A 23,550-nucleotide genomic window follows, 5' to 3' on the forward strand; every position below is an offset into this window, starting at 1 on the left:
GGGGTGTAAAATATCCCAGTTCACTTGCAGTGGGGGACTAGCTATGTTTCATGAAATGAAGGGACTAATGACAAGAGGAAAAATAAGAAACACACATAAATATGTACATAAGGGGAGAAGTATATTTATTTCTTTATTAGATATAATATGTAGGGAGAAGTAGTAGAACCGTTCGTTCCATGTTTTTATTACGAAACTCGCCAAAGAGAATTCAATAAAATGGAAGGAAGGAAGAAAAACTGAAGAGAAAGCCGTGTGTCTTTCTGCGTATCGTCTTTTCCATGTGTGTATAAACACATACACTCACAGAGCGCTTCCTTCTTTCCGAAAAGAAAACACAAAACTAAATAAAAGCCCTTGTCGAAGAAAAGAAGAACTATTGTAGTCTTCAACAACGTATGACCTACAAAATCCTTGTATTCATAGTAGTATAAACTATATTGGAACAATTCGGAGTGTAACTTTTGTGTGTTGTATTTTTTTTTTCCTGCAAAGTTATTGTCACCCTCTATGGTTGAATTTTCCCGGCTATTTTGAATGTTTGTTTCATCACAATAGCCACAACACCTTTTTTTTTTCTTTTCTTTTTTTTGATGAATTACAATAATGACTTCTGCAGAATGAGATATATTAAAGGTAAGACATATATTTGTATATTATGTAATCTCTTTAAAAGTGGCAGATTATGTCTTGATTAAAAAGTTAACATTATGATATCTGAATTACATTTATAAAGTCAACTCAATGTTAAGAAGAAAGAACCTATTATATATTTTCAATCGTCTCTATCTTATCCCAATTGTGTCTTCTGGATATGAACATCTCTTTATCATACCTATTCATATTTTTAATTGATAAATTATTGACATGATAAACTCAAACGAAGATTATTTTTCCGTCCCAAATCCTCATACGCCGAAACTTACTTCATAAGATAATATTTTATCTGACCTTACTACTTACGCAAATTGATCCCATGTTTCAAAGGATTGCTGAGTGGAGAATGTGGATAGTCTAACTATTAAAAAAAAGTGTAGAAATCTAGAGTGATGTTAATCTTGACATATTTCGAGTTAAAGGTCCATGAGTAAAAATACAGATACTTTTATACCCCTAGTTGTTTTTTTAAATTAAATTTTCCAAAAATAATTTTTTGTTCAAAATGTTCATCAATATTAGGCTTGACTTCTTTGGACCAGTTTTAAGTGTTAAATTAAATATTGTACGCTTCGACTAACAATGGAAAATATCTTTAATAGAATATAAAATCTGCATAAAACAAATTGATCAATTTTATAAGAGGAATGACCAATAAATCAATTTGATATTTTTTAACTAAGGAAAACGTGAAAAATCAATATCATTAGAAATAGGGATTCACTCAAAGAGACAGTTTCATTTAACCCATTGCAAGTGATAATTGTAAAAAATTCTTGGATTCAGTTTATAAAAAATCAAATTTGATAATTATATTTGTATAAAAATCTCAAAAGATCCCTGGAATCCCAATAGGAGCCACTTAATTAATTAATCTACAACCAGTATTACTAGATGTAAAAATCTAAAAAAATTTTAGGATACATATTTGTTATTAAATTGCTAGATTCAATCTTAAAAATTTTAATAAATATATTCAGAAAAGTTTATTTTGTATTTACATTTACAAAATTTCAAGAAAATAAAAATCATAAATACTATTCTAATTTCTATTAATTGTGATAATTATAAAAAAACTCTGGATGTTGGCCAATATTGCATCTTAAAAACCCAAATTACACTTTTCCCTGACTCATTAGACCTTTGCACCGTCTGAACCGAAAGGTAATCCTAATAAAGGGAAGACCATTGTCACCTCCAAAGCTTTTCCTGGCTGGCCCTCTATAAAAAATAGTTACAAACAGAATCAATATGACGTATAAATTATAAACAAGACACATTTATATATATTTTTTAGCCTTCATGAGTGCCCAGAAGTGCCATTGAGTTATTAAATAGGGAGTCCACTCCTTCCTCCATATAACTCTTCCTTCTTAGGGACCTGTGCTTGCATACAAAAGATCAACTATAGATAAACCCTTGTTACATTTAGAAATGATATCAGGAAAAGTCAGGGAAATACTTTTTTAAACTCTGTTCTACTTCCCGCCTTAAAAAAATAAAATATATTCGAAACTGTCTCTAAAATTTTGATAAGAGTAAAATATTTCCTATGTAAACAATATATTCTTATAAATCACTATTTTTTCTTTACTGGCGAGAGGTTAATTTGTAACCATCTAAATTCAAAATGAACTGAATCTGCAGACAATGAATGAAAATAATTAAAAAAATGAATTTAAAAAATATCAAGAATCTCAAAAAAATTTCGAATTGAAATTAAATATGTAGAACTTACCTTTCACAAGATTTTACTCAGTCATAATTTTTATTTGAGAAACACTCTTAACTCGAATTAGACTTTTGAGCAATGCAGTACCCAAATAAATAATTTATAATCTTCTGTTTTATATAATATTAAGTACTTAAGGCAACAGATAATAAAAAATGTAATGGTAAATTAATTAACCTATCGCCTCGAAAGGGATAAGAACATTCTTTGGGCTGGAGACAAATTTTGCAAAGCCTTAAGTGAAATTGCTGATTATTTTTTGTCAGAATGCATTGCCACGAAAAAATATAGAGATAAAATAATAAAAAAATCAAAGTATTGACTTTCTTTATTTTGTCCTCTTCCAAGACGAGAGCAACGATTTAAACCGTCTAAATATCCCCCCCCCCTCTTTTATCATCTACGAGACACTTTAAAATATGTAGACTGTGTACTTTTTTTTAGTTTATAATAAATTATTACTGTTGATTTTATTTTGTTTTATTTCATTAAAATACATATTAAGTTTTGTGGAATAACGGCCAAAGTAAAACTATGCCTTATTGCCTATATCGTTGTTAGTAGGTTCTGTGGCGTATGGTTTTATAGTTGTATTTTGCCTCTTTTTGCGATACTCCACCAAACATCTACCTAAAGACTCAACGCCAAACGATACCGAACATAGGAAAAGTTCTCTGAGGCATTGTTTTACCTTTCCCGTTCCTCCGTCAAAAATCAACCATTGATTTATTAAGTCTATGAAGATAAAAAATAATAAAATATTGAAATAAACAAACTTGTGCATCAAGTTACTTTCAATTCATGATACTTTATTGTTTATGTGGTCGATCATAATGTTTTTAAATTAAGTCTAAAATTGATAACAAGGACAAATCTTAACTTTGACATCAAAATGATGGGAACGGAGTAGACGAAATTTAAATTATGTATAATGGGGTGAAAAAAATTATCATCACAATCAACACTAATCACATTTTCAGCTGCCTGTCATATATTTTCGTCTTGTTCGAAGAAAATCCGTAAAATAAAGGGAATTTCCTTTTTCACGTGTCCATCATTGACACACGCTCAAACAATACCGATTTAAATAATCAAAAACTGTGCTAAAAGTTATTTATCACGAAATTTTATCTTTCTAGTACGCCCTCCAGCGTAAACCAATCGTACTTATACTTTGCCACAAATTAATAAAACAATCCATTTTCACTGGAAGATATTGTTTTAAACTTTTTTGGCGAGTCTAAAATGTTGATTAATAAACCCATAAATATTTTTTGTAGATAATAATTGATGTATATTTACAAATATTAGATCTAAAACTGTTCGGATTTTTGTTAGATCGAACTAATTGGGACTGTTATAGGTGTTTGGTCTGAATCTGACAAAAAATATTTTTTTATATGTCTTATTTAAAATTCGATCTAGACCATGATTTTATGATATCATATGAAAATTAAAAGGTTTAATATTAGTACAACCCGAATTAATAGAAAATTGGTCTATAGAGTGACACCGAAAAAATTGTGCAAAAATGTGAAACAATTAAATATCGGTCCACTGTCTCAACCGAAATATCAGTATAGAAAAATCAATTAAGACCGAGTAAAAAAAATTGGAACATCTTCTACTTATATTGACTGATTCACTTTTGATTTATTATATCATGAGTCACGGGTATCATAATTTTAGATTTAAAATAATAAACATTAGCAAATGTTAAATAACTATAAAATATAAAGATCGTGCTCTTTTTTTAATTGCTACCTGGATAAAAATTTCATTTATTAAGATTTAATAATAATTTTTTTATTCTTAAAGGAAGGAAAAAAACATATAAAGTTATCATTACTGCGTGGAAACAAAAAGTAATTCTGAGGGTTTGTTTTGGTATAAGCGTAAGTCCTTGTACTGAGAGTAGAAGTGAGGATCAACATCTTCTAATTGTCTGGTTTACCACTTTAAGTTTCGTTTATTTAATTATTTTATATTATTTAAATCTCTTATTATCAGTAATGCTAATCGTTACCATTTGTTAGCTATCCTTTTTTTTAGTGTTGGCGAACTAAAGAGTGTCTTTTCGTTTTCAAAATCTGTTATCTTTATTTTTAACATACTTAGGAGATAAATTCCTTTTCTACTAAATATAATCACATACAAACCTCGTTTAAAATTTGAGTGTACATATAAAAGATAGAGGAATCATAAAGATTTGTTGCACAGTTATAATTGTAAGTCTTTGTTGGACTGAGAGTAGAATTGAGGATCGACATTGGAGTAACTCTTGCCCATGTTCTTGTGTACTACTTTCACTCCTTGTCACAGCTGTTTGCAGCTGAAAAAATGAAACTTCATGACATCTAAACTGCTCTGCTCCAAAACAAAATAAGATCAAATTTCCAGGCTTACCATGCTGATTTTATGTTTCTTTTTTTTTATATGTCCAAAAAGCAACCGAATAGTATTTCATATAATTATTGTTGTGAACCAAAGATTTATTGTCCTAATATCTAAAATTGATAAAGTAATTAAAAAAATGTATATACATGGAAAGTGCTCTTAATGATGTTCTATAAACGAGAAATAATATTTCAAGACTGTTCATAAATGATAAAAATTTAAGAATAACATAAAAATTGAAATATAAGTAATCGAAAGGAATGATTAATGTCCAAAACATAAACTAATTAAATATGTTATTATTTATAGATTTTTTTGTTCTTTTTGCCAAAAAATTACAATTCATATTTCATCACACAATATTTTCCATCTATAATTCAAAACGGTATTTCTCTAGGAACGACCGTGCTGCGAACCAACGCATATTCTGTTTAATAGAATTATGATCTACCTAGCACGTTGTTCATTGAGCTACATGGTTCAGAATCTTGTATGAAATAATAATAATCATATAACACACAAAAGGAAATTCAATTTACACCTTGATGAAATGTTTTAAATATACTTTTTTTTAAATCTTTTTTTCTCAGGATATTTTTGCAATATTAAGTTCATAAATATGATTATGAACTCACTAGATTTCCCAAAAAATTTTCATGTGCTAAGAACTTCAGTTATTATAGTGTTACAATAGTTAACTTATAAAATTGTAGTTTTTGAGGCCCATATTACAGACTAGCATTTTTAACCGGTAATGCCGAGAGTAATTAGGTGACGGCCAAAAAACAAATTTTGCTATAATCAAACAGAATATCACTCCCATATAATCTTCAGTGTTACACAAACGTAACTTCTAATTGCTTATTTAAATTCATATATGTTCCGTCTTCAAGAAGAATAATAAGATTTTTATAAAAGAAAGTATAATGGGAGTACTTTAGTCTTTAGACTGTTCACAAGTAATAACAAACAAAATTCCTTTTAACATACGAGTATTTAGAGTTAATTCAAATCTTAACTTATACTGAAAATGCACATAAATTAAGATAAAATCTATATAAGAGACAAATAAAAGACTAAATGAAGCAGTACTCTTGTAATAAAGACACACGTTTGTAATATTTCACTACTATGTCTAATTAATTATATCTTATATCACAATATATTTATGATTTATATCAGGGAGCACTATATAATGTGCATCCTATATAAATTGCTTCATTAATATATAAATCTATTTTTTTCCTGTTAATCCATCATAACTTTGAGATTTTTTGATTTTTTTACATTTCTTATAGGTTCGAGAGAGTACCGACCTGGTTTGAATTATACAAGAGGTTTTGTCTATGTATTCTCAAAACTATCTACATGGTTAGAACAATGTTTTTCTGTTAACTTTTTTTAAATTAATCTTTTTTGAGGCTATAAATTTTATTTGATTTATTTTTCCTCATTTTAAAGATTAAAAAAAATGACCCTTAAGTATTAAAGCTAGTCCTGTTTTCACCTTGATTTTGGAAAAGGAGGAATGATACATTACTAAGCTCTTTTAAAATTACATGTTATTAACCAAAATGTTTGAAAACTTTATACAGACGACCATTTCAGGGATCAAGTAATGGTAACATCAGAAAATATTCTTTTTATTTAAAGGTTTATTTTGCAGAGTAATAGGACCTTGATTTTTTTAATATTTATAACTTAAATGAATATCATGTGTCGGATAATATTGATAATGTACAAAAGAATATTAAAATTAAACAATTCAATGCTCAACGCCTGCCTATTGTTGACCAAGGGCGAAAACATAATAACTACCAAAACATAAAAGCAAATTAGTTATATATATGTATAACTCTTTTAGGGTAACTATAGATTGTTATTTTTTTCTGCAAAAATAAATTGCCAAAAGCTAATATTTTCCATATGTCATAAGCTAAAATATGCAAACTATAATGTTCTAGGATTTTTTTCATAAACCTTGATCAGTAAAAAAATTTAATTTTATGACGCAGAAAATTTCCATGTCGTACTCTGTCGTAATTGTTACGTTCTGCGTAAAATCCTGATTTGATATCCTTTTGGTGATTATAATGAAATACAATCAGTTGAATTAAGTATAAGCAAAAGAAAACACAGCCAATAAAATATATTTTCAAATTAATGCTGGTCAAATAACAATCTTTTATCAAAACCAAAGAGAAGGTGTCTATTTTACAAGAAAAGATAATTCAAAAATTTTATTTTTACAAATAGCTTGAAATGTACCATTATGTCAATAAAATGATAGAAATTACTTCCGTAAATATCACTTGTAATTATTTTTTTCATAATTTATAAAAGAAAATAGTAAAAATAGAAGTGTTTTATCAAAAAAAAAAATCATATGAAAGTACCTAAATATATAACAAATATGAATAATTGAACAAAGATTTGTTAAAAATTAACTACTCCCTTCACTCCCAGAGGCAAACTAGTGTCCTATAGCTTCCTCGGCAAATGGAAAGAGCTAAGCTGTTTTTTTTTATTTTTATAATGATAATATAATCCTAGACACTTCCAAAATTAACATTTAATAAAAATAATTTGATATAATTTATAGATTTAAAAGAATTAAACATTGATTAAAAACGACTAATTATATGAAATCAATCTAATACTGAGTAAAAATTATTAATTCTTTGCGAACAATTAAAAGTTGAACATTCAAGTAATGATTAAATCATCTTAGTATAGGGCTTTAAAAACCCTGATCAAACATGAAAGTGCATAGTTGTAGTAATTTTTTATATGCCAACATAAATGTTTGTTAGATGTTAGTTAAATAAGCAGCAATTGTGATTTAAATACATTTTGTCATACAAGGTTTACTCAAAAATTAAGGAGATTTTTCAAATTTTTCGGCAAGATACATCCGGTATTTTTTCTTTTTATTTCAGTCCCCATGCCACGAATATAAAGATTTACTGTTTCAGCTACATAACATGTTTATTTTGTTTTTGAAAGGCAAAACAGTTACTATTATTTTGCATGTTCGGCGATTTTTTACTATTTAAAACCATTGATTAAAGAATTTGCACAAATGTTGTATTAAAAATGAAATTATGTGCTCCAAAATGCTTAAAATATTAACAGTAAAATATGCTGAAACTTTTCTGATTAAAAAAAATGTTTACAAGAGATACAAAATTTTACCAAATCTCCGGGAACAAAACCGATGAAGAGCCTTGCTTTTGATGCCCAAGTACGTCAATAAATGAAAATGTTGAAGCAGTAAAGAAAATGGTTTTTGAAAACCGTCAAAATCACAGGAGTCCTTTGATATTATTTTTTTCAAACGTTATGAACAGGACACGAGTGTCAGTGAAGTTTGTTCAGAAACTCCTTTATTATGACCAAAAGAATACTTGTTTGTGGTCAAAAACAACACCCCAATCATATCTCAGCCACCAGATTCACCAGATTTGGTCCCATGTGAGTTTTTTTATTCCCAAAACTGAAGAGACCTATAAAAGGGTCAAGATATGCAACTAGTGAGAAGATAAAAACTTCATAGCTGGAAGAGTTCGAGGCTTAGTCGAAAAGTTATATGATAGGATAATATAAATATTGATTTATAAATAAATATTTTTTATTAAATACAAATTCAACTTCTTTTTTTGAACACACCTCACCCTTAAATATTCCATGACGATGCTATTGGATTACGTAACCTCTTGTAATTAGGGTTAGAAAGGAATCAATACTTATTTTATTTGTGATATAATGAAGATAAATAATAATGGACGTATTTCTAAAGCAATCTCTTGAGGGCAAGTTTTGTTGACCAACCCTGCATAGTTTTAGTTTTATATTAAAAAAATATCAATTCACTTGAAGGAGATAATAGTACATAATAGATCATCATCATGAGATGGGTAAAAAACAATAGACATTTACTAGGCTTTTATTTATTCTATATTTTGTTATGTGAGCAACTCTTCCTTATTTAATTTGTGTCGTTCTTTTCTACATTTTCCCATTTGCTGTATGTGTCGTCTTTTAGAACACAATAACTATTTGTCCACAAACCATTGTATATATAGGTACTGATTAATGTGACTTTACTCCAAAGAGGAAAATACATGCATTTATTTAAGCTAATGTTATATAAAAACATCAATTTATTATATCAATTTGAAATATAACTTGACTCATTTATCTCCATTCAAAAAATCCTACGAACTTTTACTTCGTATTATAATATAAATTCATTTTAGCGTGCTTTACTTATGTAAGTTAAGACAAATGGGTTCATTTTTTTTTAGTTGTTTTCTTTTATTTCATGAATAATCTTGTATAATACATGTGTAAATGTATTTTTTGTTGAAATTTTAGCATTTTGTCATTTCTTATTTATTTTGTCCTGACGAGTCTTAGGCCCAGTCCTTTCAAATCTTGGGACCGGTCTTTTAGAGTGTCAGTACTAGAACGTATTAATAAAGAAAACGAAATAAAGTTGATTGACTTAATCAATTAATCAAACTTTAAAAGTTTATAGGACTGATATGGATGACTAAACTATACAGAAAAAAAAAGACTGAACTGAATGGGACTACATTTTTCATTTCTTAATACAGGCCCATGCTACACTAAAATGGACTAACTGTTAACAAAAAATAATTTGGCTGTATAAAAATATAAGAAAAATACTGATTTTATTTTTCTTCTTTGTTTAACTTACCTAAAAAGAGAGAGATAAAACCCTTCCAGAATAGGCAAACCAGAATGATTTTTCTCGAAATTGAGTCTGTATAACATTTCGACAATTTATCGTCGAATTATTTTTATTATACCTTTGGAAGCACTGCAAAATTGTACTAAAATTAGCAAATAATCATTTCCACAATGAAATACTTATAAATTGATTGGTTTTATTTGAAAGGCTATATTGGGAAATATATATCAATTGTTTAAGATTGTTTTTATGTTGACGTACAATATATCAAAGAAACGGGGCTAAAACAGTTTCTTTTTTTATAAATGTTCTATAATGTGATATTTGTAAAACATAGAAAAAAAGGTTGTTAATCTAGAAGCATTTAAACAAGCATAGAATGTACAATAATTAATAAAGAACACACTAAATTTTCATACTGACAGGAAAAGGAATATAAATCAGTCTGGGGGGGTCTTGATAAATGAATATGTCTACGAACATCCGTTCTCATTTTTTTTAGTTCACGTCCATGCCTTTGAGCAAAAAAAAATAATACATAAAATTAACCCATCTCTTTATTATAAAAATTGCAAAACCAAATGTAGGAGCTACACAAAAAACTATATAAATAATTATATATTTAAATTTTAGTATGTATTAGTTGACAAATAATATTAATATTTGTTTTTATACAATGATAGAGTTGTATAAATTAGAACTTTAACATGAGCGTGATTAATTTTTTTATTTATTTTGCAAAGCTAATATCATTATTCTTTAATTCTTTGAACATTGAAGAATAAAGTATTCAATAGTGCATGAAGGTGAAGATTAATATTGAGGAATGTTTGGACAGTTAAAAGGGTAAGTCCTTCATGGACTCAAAGTAAAATTGAGAAAATACATTGGAATAATTGTTTCCTATGTTCTTTGCTCGATACAGAGTGGGATTTGTATAATCCAATCCAAGGTCATGACAGCTAAGCTGTTCATCCCCCAAATATTTCTTGAAAGTCTAAGGTTTCATATGTTATTTTTCAGTTTCAACTTTTTTTTCCAACTCTACTTATATGTCAAAGATTCGGGAAAAACATTTATTTTGTAGATAGGTTGTTCAAAAACACCAGTTATAAAAAAATTAATCAATTGACAAATTTTTTTTTCCCCCAAATATTTGGAAAAATTCCTCCTTAGAGTACATGAAAATATATAACAATCGATCAAACTCTGAGACTCAATATGGCATTCGTTCACATGGTACAGAGGGAATATGAGGTTCCAAAAGATGATTCTAATGCAACAGCAATGCAGTTTGAGGTCATAAGTCAAAGTGACAATTTTGACGGCTTCATCTTGCCTGACTTTGTGCTTCAAAACTCGCTGGATCGGAATCTGATAGATTTTTTTTATCTGGGATGTGATTGAGCGACAAACCAACCGAACCCCCTGCGATACCAAAGACAATCTTATCAGTCCGACCAAGTAGAAATTCCAGAATTTGTGACGGGTCCAAGTGGCAAAGGCCTGCTCGCACTTTCAGCCTCGTATAAAGACTTTAATTGAGGCAGGATGTGATTTTATTGAATAAAATAAGTCCAATCAATCAAGCTTTCAGATCTAGATTTTATTTTTTGAATTTGACAACTGGTTTGAGTGCAAATTGCTTTTAAAAAAATACTCTTCACGGCATAGGTAGCTTGTTTATGTAAACTCTACAGTCATCACGATATTATTAAAAGCAGAAAAGGACATCGTTAAATAATGCTTAAATGCTTTTAAATATTTTGAGTTGTATAAAATTATTCAACTAGCTTTATTACAACATAGTTTACTTCTGTGTGTTTGATTTTATAATTTATGTAAACACCAAAATATACAAATGTATGGTCATTTTTTATTTTACAAAAACCATTTCAATGTTCATATTGTTATGGTATCACGTTTCATCATGAATATTGACAACAATGGATACATAGATGTTTGCTCACAAATAACTCATGACATATTCAATCAAATCTGATAAGCACTCAATATAAAATAATTCATATGTTTTTACATTAAAAATGGAAAGGATTTAGTTACATACTACAAATACTTATGTAAATTAGACCCACGTTAAAAATAACATCTTTTGATGCATTTGATTTATTTTCAACTTTGGGACATTGTGTCTGTCGCAAAATGTTAACTGTACCGTCTCATGTTACTACTAGATTTATGGATTTTATTATCAAAAAAGAATCAATTTGGAATAGTTTTATGTATTCAGACCTAGAAGATAATATTCCCTTAATCATACAATGGCAGGAAATTAGTAATAACAATGTGATTTACAATGATTAAATGAATATATGTATGGTTCCACACATCATTTTTCTTTTTTTTTCGAAAATGAACTAAATAATTGTTTTAGCATCCTAATCATATTATGAATTTAAAGACTTGATTTACACAGTTTATAAATAACGTTTCTTATTGCTTGCAGTGTTCGAATTAAAATCGTAGATTATTTTGAAAAGAAATTTATTGTGTAAAAATTGTAAGAATAAAAGTGATTACAATATTAACTTTGGTATATTTTTTAACTTTTCAAAAATAATTTATTTTGGCCGCTAATATGTACTGCAACCTGGGCTAAAGTCTAAAGTTAGGCGTTGCACCGACTCGCTTTCCGACTACACCTCAAATGAAATAGAAAAAGAGGGCACATTCTTGGGAGCCTTACCATGTTGACACATCGACTTTGCCAAACTTCTGGGGATCGGAGTATACACGTCCTACATGACAAAAAAAATTTAACTGTCTAGCGCTGTCAGGGCCCCCCCCCCCAAGGCTCCAACATGACACTACCATCTCTTTTATGAAGTAAAAATGCTCCAGGAGCACATCACAACTGTGATGATCTCCTGGACATAAAGTCAGTAAAAGAGCAAATTAGTCACCTTATTCGTTTTCTCCTCCGTGAGGACCACTATTGATTTTTGAGAGTTTGATTATTCATTAAAAATCATCCTTATTTTTAATAATGCAACTCAGTATTTTCAAATATTCACCCTTTGAAATTCAGATTAATTTAAAGGGTAGTTTCATTATATTTCAACAAATTTTTAACAAATTTTATAGTTACTAAGATAAAATTTATTATAACTACACTATTGCATAGAGTATCATAAATATGAACACTTTAAAAAAAATTAAATCGGCGAACCAGTTAGCAAGACATGACCCTTTTTAAAATATTAATCAGTAGGTGGCGCTTACATATTGAAAATAACACTAATTATTGAATTTGGAGGTCATATTTATGATAGAAGTATGATTTTGGGATCAAATTATTTGTTTTTTGAGGTGAGGAGCTAAAAGTTATAGGTATATTCATTTTAAACTTAGGAAAAAATAATAATTTTTAATATTTTAAGGGGCATATTTTTCAGGCCTAATCGAAGGATGAAGGATTATTCAAAATTTTGATTTTGATTTTTTTTTTCAAGAGTTCTATATTCCACGAAAAAAAATGAATTTATGTTTGTTACTTCTTTCAACTTTAATTCAACCATGCAAATTTAACATAAAAACATTATTTTTCTTTAGTTTTACACAAATTATACCATCTAATTCAAGCTTCTCACCCCAAAAAACATTTAATTTGATACCAAAATCATACTTCCATTATGTGTATGATCTCTTCAATCGATGGTTAAAAATTTTCAATATGAGAGCACCACATCGTGGTTAAGATTTTAAAATCTTTCTAACCCTTTGGCCGGTTTTAAAATTACTTTTTGGAAGTGTATGCTTTACTTCATATATGACATTTGTAAATATTTTTTACATAATTCAAGCATGGGTAGTCTGCATTTGATGAGATGTATAGGAAATACCTTAAAGTTAAGTCCACAATGTTACCTTGCACACTGATATTGGCAAAATATTTTATTTCATAATTGTGGATGATTAGTGGAATAAATAATTGATTTTTTGTGTTTTACTTGATATTACTTGTGAAAGAGGACACATCAGATACAAATATTAAGACAGCATTGTAGGATACGACTTCAGTCTAAAATTAGGATTTTCAAAGTCCAGCTAGGTCACAAATAATTTTAATATGCAGTAATTTTATTTATATTCCTGAACTGAATATATTGGTTAACATTATAAATAATCTTGACTCCCTACCAGGTGGTCCATTAGAATATGAACACTTATTTTTTCAATAACTAATAAATGTTGACTGATCAATATAAAATCATATTTCAATATTTTAAAGCATACAAAAATAGTTATGTACAGGTCGAGAAAGTGACATTTTAACGGGATAGACGAATTTCCATTTGAATACTCACAGCATTTGGTTATTTCAAGGACCACCGTCCATGCCATCAACAAGTCCAAAACGAAGCAAAAGAAGAATTACTCTGTTAAAAAGGCCAAACTGGACCCGGATGAGTTAAAAAACAGCCTAGACTAATCCCTTCAATTGTGTGAGGGCCAATGAGTCTTTGAGTTCGTTTGAACTCTTTTTTGACACTTTTGGACCCTATGGCACTGTTGCCAACACATAAGACGACACCTTTTGGAAGCATGTCAAGAGAATATCTGTATTTCTTTCGGCGTACAGTAACTTCATGTAGAACATATTTGTATCAGGACAATTCGTATAGAACATATTTGTATAAGGACAATTCGTATAAAAACATTTTGTATAAATTTATGAGGAAACGGGCCATAGAGTTTAGGAATGGGCATTTTGTACCCAAAATATTTGGAGGTGTATTCTGGTACCGCCAATACTCACAACCCCCCGATTGTACCCGAATGTTTGGTGGTGTTTTTGGGTACTGCCAGGTTCCAAAAAAAACGGGATGCAACTTACCACCAACACTTGAACAAACTACTAAGAGTACCTTACAACCCCCTCCCCCCATTGTACCCTGAATGTATGTGTTTGAGGTACGGTACGATTGGCAGAATGTGAGGAGCTCTTAGTAGTTTCTTCAAGTATTGGTGGTGAGTTACATCCAGTTTTGGGACCTGTACACCCCCCTCCAACATTGTGGGTACAATGGGGGGGGGTTGTAAGGGACTCTTAGTAGTTTCTACAAAGTGTTGATGGTAAGTTGTATTATTTTTTGGCACACAATGGTGTACCTAAAGACACCCCCAACATTTGGGGTACGATTAGGGGGGTTGTAAATGACTCATAATAGTTTTTTCAAGTATTGACAGTGGGTTTCATCTCGTTTCGGGCCCAGTGGAACCCTAAAATACCCCCAACATTCAGGGTACAATTGGGGGATTGTAAGAGACTCTTAATATTTACTTAAGTATTCCTGGTACCCAAAAAAACCTCCAAATTCAGGGTATAAAATGACAATTGACAAATTCTATGCCCCGTTTCTTCATAAATTTATACAAATTGGTTTTATACAAAAATGTTTTCTACAAAATGTCCACATATGAAAATGTTTTTTATGAATTTTCTTTATACGAATATGTTTTATACGAAGTTACCTATTACCGTGTTTTTCATCCAAACATAGAGGCCTCAAGGCAACTGTTGGCAAGCATAAATCTGCAATATATACTAATTGATATAAGCAGATTTATTTATTGAATATCAATAATAGCAATTGGACGCTTTGACCGAAGACTACATCGGCCATGGGTACCAGGTTTTTTGTAGCCTGGAAGCCATAATGAAGCCATCTAAGGGAGGTTTCATTAATTATTATTAAAGATCATACACATGTCCATTTACGGTATTAATTTTGTCAAAATTATATTGTTAATTTATAAATTATATATTGATGAATTTTAAAATTTAATGTGTTTAGATTTTAATGAACTACTGAGTAAAATAATTCTGCAGATACCGGGTTAAACACGATTACAAGAAAATTGTAATTTTCCATTTTTTTTTTCATAACATATTTATTTAAATTGCTGTCAAAATTTAAATATTTAATGTATATACGTTATTTGTACAAAATCTCTTAATAAATCTTAACTTTTGATATTAAACCTGTGTTGGAATAATTGCTTAATACTTTTTAAATATATTACAATGCACTTTATTAAGAAAATAATTGTAATTACTGTGTATTAGACATGTGTTATATAAAATCAGTATCTTGTGATTTACAAAAATTTTAATAGAAATATTGAAGAAAGTATAAAAAACATTTATTTTGATTTGTTATACCGACTTATTTAATGCCAAAATCAAAGTATAAAGAAAAGAATAAATAATTTAAAATAAAGTCTTTTAATTCTTTAAATATTTAAAAGTTTTTAATCAATCAAATTGTCTTGTATAAGACTTTTAGGTATTTTAAGACTTTTATATAAAACAAAGTGCATTACAAATTTCTTCCTTTTTCTTAAAAAAAAGTAAAATCTTATTAAGTTTACCTTTTAACGAGTATTAATGTATACATAAGAGTGGGTTGAAAATCAAATTTGGTTACATAAGGGAACTGTTTGTCCACAAGGTAGAAAAAACTACCACCACGCCGCTGCTATTCTGATTATCAAGGACCCTTTCTAAAATCCTCTGATATCCCCTGACCCACAGGAAAGTGAAACACTGGTCAAAATGGTGGATCAATACCCACCACCATTACTTCCCTAAGTATTTAGGATCCCTTTTGATTTCCTAAATTACACCCCAGCCATGGGGTGAGCAAAAATAACTGCGGGTTCAAGAATGGGATCATTGGACCACCACTACTTCCCTGAGCATCAAGGGCCCCTTTCCATATCCTATAAAACACCTCAGGCCATGGGCTGTGCAAGTGAACTGCTGGTCGATAAGGATGGTCATAAGCCATCGCCGCAACTTCTTTGAGCATCAAACACCTGAGTTATTCACACAACTCCAGGGATTGAACTTTTTTTGTAGATAATTAGTAGGCTCAGTGAAGGTATGTGTGACTTTGGTGGTGGTTTATGACCGTCATGGGGCTTCTCTGCAACCTGAGGTTCAGGTGTTACTAATACAAAATCTAAGCCATAATTGAGCAATTTGGATGAACGTGAGAAAATTTGGATATATCTGGATGACTACAGCAACAAGTAAAGATCTACAGAAAGTTACAATAGAATTATTGATCCTACTTTATAATATTCGAACTACTCTCTTGTATATTGCATCCTAATTTTATTACTTCTCTTCAAAATAGACATAAACAAAAAACTTATTTAAGGTTACTTTTTAACATCAAGTCTAATATATTTAAAAAATATCTTTTTGAACCTAACATAGCTAATATTATCTAAATAGTTTTACTTAAAATATCCTCAACATAAACTCATTCACCAAATAAAATACTTTTGCAACATGTTGTATTGTTATGGCATTTGCTATTACAGAGGCGTCTCTTTTTTTGTAGATGAATTTATTTATTTGGAGACCCTACAATTTCACTACTAAAAGCCTTGTTCATTTTCATGTGACAGAATTGATGCAGTCAGTGTCGTTGAAACTCCCAGTTCTCTAGGGACTTTATCGACACTGAAGAATGTCTCCTTGTAAGACTGAAACTGCTTTCTTATATTGATATTTCGATATAATTTTTTCCCCTAATATATATAATCAGTTCTCTTCAATTCTTCCTTTTGTATGAGATTTTGATTGTTGTCCAAACGTTTTCATAGAACATGCAATTTTTAAAAGATAAGGAATAACTTCATCGCTAAAATTCGCGTAGACTTTACCTGAGACTCCATCTGGACCACAGGCTTTATCATCCTCATAATACATTTCTTTAAAGTTAGAAATAATATCTTTGGAGAAGATATAATTCCCTTGAACAGTGGTAATTAATTATCTCTCTTTTTGGAAAGTGTACCACAGGTTTTTGGAAATGGGAATGAAAGTAGTCTAACACATCCACTAATTTAGTAGTAACTTTTCCTTAATGAATATTTTTTAAGGTATAAAATAGTAGCTACAATTTAGAAGCATCACAATCAATTTCTTCTTTTTATTAATATTAACCTTGTCAATTCCTTTTATTCTAAAAGTGACATCCTCGTTTGAACCATCCGTATTTTTTATTTTCATGACATTATTTTTTTTAAGTAATCAATTTGACCCCTAAAGTCTATAGGGAATCTAATATAAAAACAAGCTTGACCCAGACTAAATCTACTATTAACTCCAGCAATTTCATGCTCATTAAATCCACTAAAACTTGAAACAAATTTCATAATATACCAGTAAATGTTGAACAAAGCATTATCAATATATTTAAATAATTAGATGTAATCGGATATAATGTTTCAGCTGCATATTGAAAGTATTCACGAACAGAAGGTAAAATAGAGTCAACCTCCATCACTTTAGTTTTTGTTTACTTCACAACTTTCCCTAATTACGATGACAGTTGCAACAACATTTACCGGTCATAATCTAATTCAGATTTTGGAGAGGCTACAAAATTTTACCTTTATAAAGGTATATAGTAGTAATTTATCATGGATCAAAGTCAAACTAACTCTAAGCAATTTAGTCTAATCAAACAGGGTCTTAGTTTCTATGTATTATAGATATTTGTACCCATCCCCAACTTAGAATTGAGTAGTACATATTATGTATAACTAGTCTCGTAGTATCCATTATTAAGGATTATGTACTATCTTTTGTAGTCTCGGTCTGGTCCAGTTAAGTCCTGCATATCAGTCCAAAACCTATAAAGTCCAGTCCTTGATTATGTCACTCAACTATCTCTTATTTTTTTGTTCTAATACTGACAGCTCGAAATACCAGTCCGGAATACTGATAGGACCATTCCAGTGACCGAACTGGACTGACAGAAACTATGTCCAAGTAAAACAAAAATAGAGCAAAAACAAAATGGAAAAATATAAAGTGAGTTACAACTCATTTTGTTTATAAGTTTTATATATATTTCTATGAGTCTCAACTTGCTTTTTTGAACACACTCTGTTTGTTTATACAAAAAAAATTACGTCAAAATTTGCTTTAAACATATGTATATAAATATTCAAAATGTATGCATAATAGTTTTGTAGAAGATATGTTCATAATATGAAAATGTCCATGAACGTATAATTTACACATTTCCTTATTCATTTATTTAACAAAAAGAAACTAATTTATGAACTTGGAAATAAAAGAAAAGAATGGCTTTTACAATAGTATACATCCACGTACTATGTGAGGAACAGAAATGTTTTGAAACAATCCTATTATTTAAAAATTCAAATAAAATTTACGAATTTTCAGATGTAAAAAATATATTTATACAGGGTGTTACAATACTTTCTTAATTAGTTATTATGAAGATTATTTTATCTGAAATTAATTTCCATCTGCTTCAATTACAGCCTCAGGACGATACTTGGAGGCAGTACGTACTTTACACCCCCCTGTAAGTCCTGGATATCTTCCTCCATTGGGACTCAACAGAGGCTTTGAGGTAATGCTACCTTGGCGGACTCTAAAGGTTTTGGACTCAAGATGCCACCATATTGAAGAGTCTGGAAAAATCAGATAAGAGCTTTTGGACAGGCTAAGAGTCTTTAGCCCAGACATGCATGTTTTTTCTCATTCTGGTATATTGGTTTACCACTTCTAGGCCGATCCTTGATTCTTTGTCCATCCTCTTACACTTCATGGCGGTTAACTTTCAGCCTTTTAACAATGTCAGTGTTGATATGGCAATCACAGACCAATGTGGCAGTCTTTAAGCTTTTTTCTAACTTTTAATTAATAATTAACATATAGAAACAACACGAGACTTTTTGTTCGGTAAAATTCCATCTGATGTAATTGGAAAATATAAGCAGATATAATTTATATTACAATACAGACAGTGTAAATAATAAATATACATAAAGATAAAAAGTAGAGCATATAAGTAAAAAGCAACCGGACAATTACGATTAAATAAAAATTATGAAAATTATAGTTCATATTTAATGTCCTGAAGTAAAATAAACTGATTACATATTAAAAAAAAGTCTAAACATCAGCTAAAGTTAATAAAAAATGACAATATTTTCTTATCATTGACTTGATGAGATTAAAATATTGCACTGACCTCGAAGGAATAAATTTGATGATATGTCCAGCCTATGCTTACGACAAAGATGATGACAGAGGGATTTTGATAGAAAGTGCTTAATATCTAGCAGCTGCGCTTATCATAATAACTCTTAATTCTTCCACATGTAATTGAGTGTCAATAGCTAATTTTTAACAAGCAATTATTTAATAAAGCAAACTCCAGGGCATTGTGACCAGGAGAAGTATTTTATTTTCTTATTAGCTCCAAATAATATATTTCCTTATGTTATGTTAGAAGAAATATCTTTTATTATTGAATTCGATAAAATATTTGAATAATCTCGAACTGGGCAATCAGCAAAAACGTGGAGGATAGAGTTGAATATAAAACCGGAGTCTTTACACGGATAATAAAATTTGATATTGTTATTAGAAATTTGAAATTGTGTCGTAAATTTGGACCCGTCTGAAATTCCAGAAATTGATTGCCGAATTTTGCGTTCCCATGAAGGAGGAAAACCAAGTAGTACCATAAATTTATCTGACACAGACTTCACTTCAACCAACAAATTTTAGTAGAAGCTCATTTTTAAAAATCATGGTTTCGAAGTGGTAAAATATTTAAGAAACCTCTAAGGAGGAAGATGGTGTCTCCTTAACAAAAGACAGATTCCGGGCATAAGTCATCATAACTTAAAATTTTGTGATGGAGAGCAGTCTTATCTAATAAAAACAGATTCCCAAACTTATTAATAAAATGCATTTTAATCCTATTTTCGTGAATTATATCAATTGTTGAATCTGAATGATTTTCATAAACTTCTCTGAATCGACGCTAAAAGCGGCGAAAAACTTCGAAATGCCGATTAATTAAAGGTGGCTCCATTTGAAACCTTTCATAATATATAGAGGACGTGAAATTCACCCTCCAGTCTCTCAAAGGGCATACACCTAATTCATCCACAATCCTTTTGTAACATTTTGGAATTATACTAGATAAAAGATGGAGCCCACTGGCAAATTTATACTTCGGACGCTTTAAAACAGGGATATAATTTATATGAAAGAAACCAAAAACCATGCATCTTCTTGCATTATTGTAGATTCTGCTACAGAAGGCATAAAGATAGCTTTGTATAATACAAGAGGAGCAATTTGCATATTATAAAAATTAATGCGTTTTTGTAGAGATAAATGACGCCATTTTTTGATGTGTATGTAGACCATTATATTTAATTGGACCCAATTATTTCTTGAGACACCATTGGTTGTCCATTCGGTTCCTAAGATTGAAATATTTTGTACAACTCTACAAGCTTCGATTATTGTAAAACTATCCAGCTTCCAAGATCCAAGGGGAAGGATGGTGGTTTTCCATTTAAACATTTCCAATCCTGTCTTGACCTTTAATTTGTTTAAAATAGTCAAAAGAACTTTGATCCTATACCAGAAGTTAAATTTCCAAATTGGCTTCAACCTTTAACATTACATCATCAGTATATAGGTCAATCAGATGCAGAGTCCCTCAAAAAAAGACTCCAAATCCCAAATACTTTTTCGAAATGGTTCTTGTTAGTTAATCGATTGCAGAAATAAATAGTACCGGGGCAACTGGACATCCTTGTTCCAGCTCTTTCTTAATTGAACGGGTTTACTCATTCTACCATTCAAAGAATTTATCAAAGAGTCGTTAGCGAGTAAAACTCTGATAGGATTAAAAAAAAGCTTGTGGAGCTCTATTAACAGATCTCATAATGTGGCAGTGACATACAGAGTCAAATCCTTTCCAAAAATTCAATTAGAATCTATGCACCAAACTTGTACCTCCTATTAAGAGATTCAATTGCTGTAGCTATATTTCTTGAAATATCCGTATTTTTTCTTTTTCTAAGGAAACCTTTTTGCTCATCTTTAATATTTTGGTTTAAAATGGGTTCAGCTTGCTTAGCTAAAACACCAGACAATATTCTGTAACCTTTATTTAAAAATGTGATGGGCATCCAATGACAGAAATCAGTACCCTCACCCTTTTAGGTATAAGAGTTATCCTTCCTTTTGTAAGAGAAAGGGGCATTTTTCCAGATTTCTCCATAGATTATCCTACTTTTAAATGGTATGGCGCAATTTCTTCAGGAGCAAGAGAGAAAATTTTCCCACAAACACTATACGGACTAAATACTTTGGAATCCTTGGAAGCATTCTTTATATAATTTACGATGTTAGCGATTGTAAATCTTTAACCTTAAAGGGTCTCCTTTTCTTCAAAAACTTGGGTCTCTCTCCGCCAATAATCTCTGAGAACCTTTCATGGAAATATTGGAATAGTTCAGAAGCTTATCAACTGTTAAATTGGTAGCACAATTTTTTGTGTTCTTGTGGCTGTATGATTATATTTATAAGGTAAATATTTAGTTTTAAGAATGGGATCGGTTTCGCAATCTACTTTTCTTTGCATTTCTGTTTCAGCAATGTCAAAGATTTAAAACTTTTTTAATACTCTTTTGGAAATATTAAATTCTTTTTGTGAGATTTAATACATTTTCACTGTTTTAACAACAATATCAAACAATAAATTATAAGCATACCTACAAGACAATGAACTAAGACCTTTTGAAAGATGGATTTTTTAATATATTACATTCCCTAATATCCATTTTGGAATTTTATACTAATGATTCCGAGGAATACAACGAAGAGTTATTTCAATAATTTTGTGATCGGTCCATAGATTAGGTCTATATGAAGCATTTTTAACATGCTTAAAAAATAGATATTAATACTAAATAAATTTTTGAAAATCTAACCCCACAAATCCAGGAAATATTATTCTCTGGACTGAATTTTTTCGTCAAATCCACTAAAGCTTTTATAGTATTTTAGTTTTTTTTTATATAAATAGTAATTTAAAATAAATACAATTTTTATCAAAAATTGTTAATAAATGTGTATGATAATTTTGAATAAATCTGTTCAAAAGTAGCTAAACCCTTACCCCATTATTTCTTTGTATAACACAGTCAGACGATTAAACAAATCTCAACCAAAATATCTACGAAATATATTTTTTATATATGTAAACTAAAAAGTTTAAATTTTGATTACTTTGACCTCAGTAAAAGCATTTCTTACCTCTATTTGTATAGTATAAACCAAAAATTGGGAATGAACCTATCAATATCAATTTTTTCAAAATGCATAGTTATTTTTTTAAATGTTATTTCAGTTGAAACGATTTTATTTTGATTTAAAAAAAAACAAAACATTTTTGATACAACAAATGGAAATATTTTTGCTATTTTACAATTAACTGTCATTGTATAAATCATTTTAAGGCCATTAATGATGACTAGGCCAATAAGTATTTTATAATTAAAGCAAAATTAAGTTTTGTCTATACACATTTATTTTTTCTTTGAAGACACTCCACTATTGTGCATTTTTAGCATAGGCCCTATCTCAATACATGATCGCATGCAGTAATCAACGGAAATGACGTCAGACAATTATGGAGGTCAAAATTGCTTCGACTAATAAATAGCATTTATATCGATAAATTACTAGGAATTTCAGAAGTATGGATATCCCAAAAGTATTTCCTCCCATGAAACGTTGCTTTATTTTATGTAAGGTTGACCATGATACGTTTTATTCTTTACACGTTGGTGTTGACGCGAAGTATGTTTGATAAAGGATTGTGGATATCTCTAAAATGTATTAATATATTGGAAATCGTTTTTGGAAACAATTCTGTAAAAAACCATTAAATAGTTATTTTAAAATGTGCCAAAAATACATTTTGCACCTGCTATAATGTTATTAGTCGATTTTTGGCGTAACATCAAGCAAAATAAAATTAGGCCTTATTACCATATGGATAATTATATACACATATATAAATACATTTGTCTGAATCGTTGTTCTTAAATTTTTGTAGAGTATGATTTCATAGTTCTACTCCCCAAAAATCGAAATGGAGACACAATAATTGATACCCACGTTTTGTAAGGTTTTAAATGGTCCAGTTTGACC

At 29.6% G+C, this 23,550-nt stretch overlaps 1 protein-coding gene across 15 annotated transcripts in view; it reads left to right on the forward strand.

The window, feature by feature from the left end:
* The first annotated feature begins 267 nt into the window (after positions 1-267).
* Positions 268-23,550, forward strand: part of SK (small conductance calcium-activated potassium channel) — a 456,472-nt gene continuing 433,189 nt past the window's right edge. For 8 of the 15 annotated variants that reach the window (XM_071887623.1, XM_071887628.1, XM_071887627.1 and 5 more), the window contains exon 1: positions 363-636. The gene's annotated coding sequence lies outside the window, so the exon portion shown is untranslated. Of the gene's footprint in view, positions 637-23,550 lie in introns of all 15 variants that reach the window. The other 7 variants (XM_071887624.1, XM_040711116.2, XM_040711114.2 and 4 more) reach the window with 5 other exon arrangements.

The sequence above is a fragment of the Lepeophtheirus salmonis genome, chromosome 4 (assembly GCF_016086655.4).
Source record: "Lepeophtheirus salmonis chromosome 4, UVic_Lsal_1.4, whole genome shotgun sequence".
Classification (NCBI taxonomy): domain Eukaryota; kingdom Metazoa; phylum Arthropoda; class Copepoda; order Siphonostomatoida; family Caligidae; genus Lepeophtheirus; species Lepeophtheirus salmonis.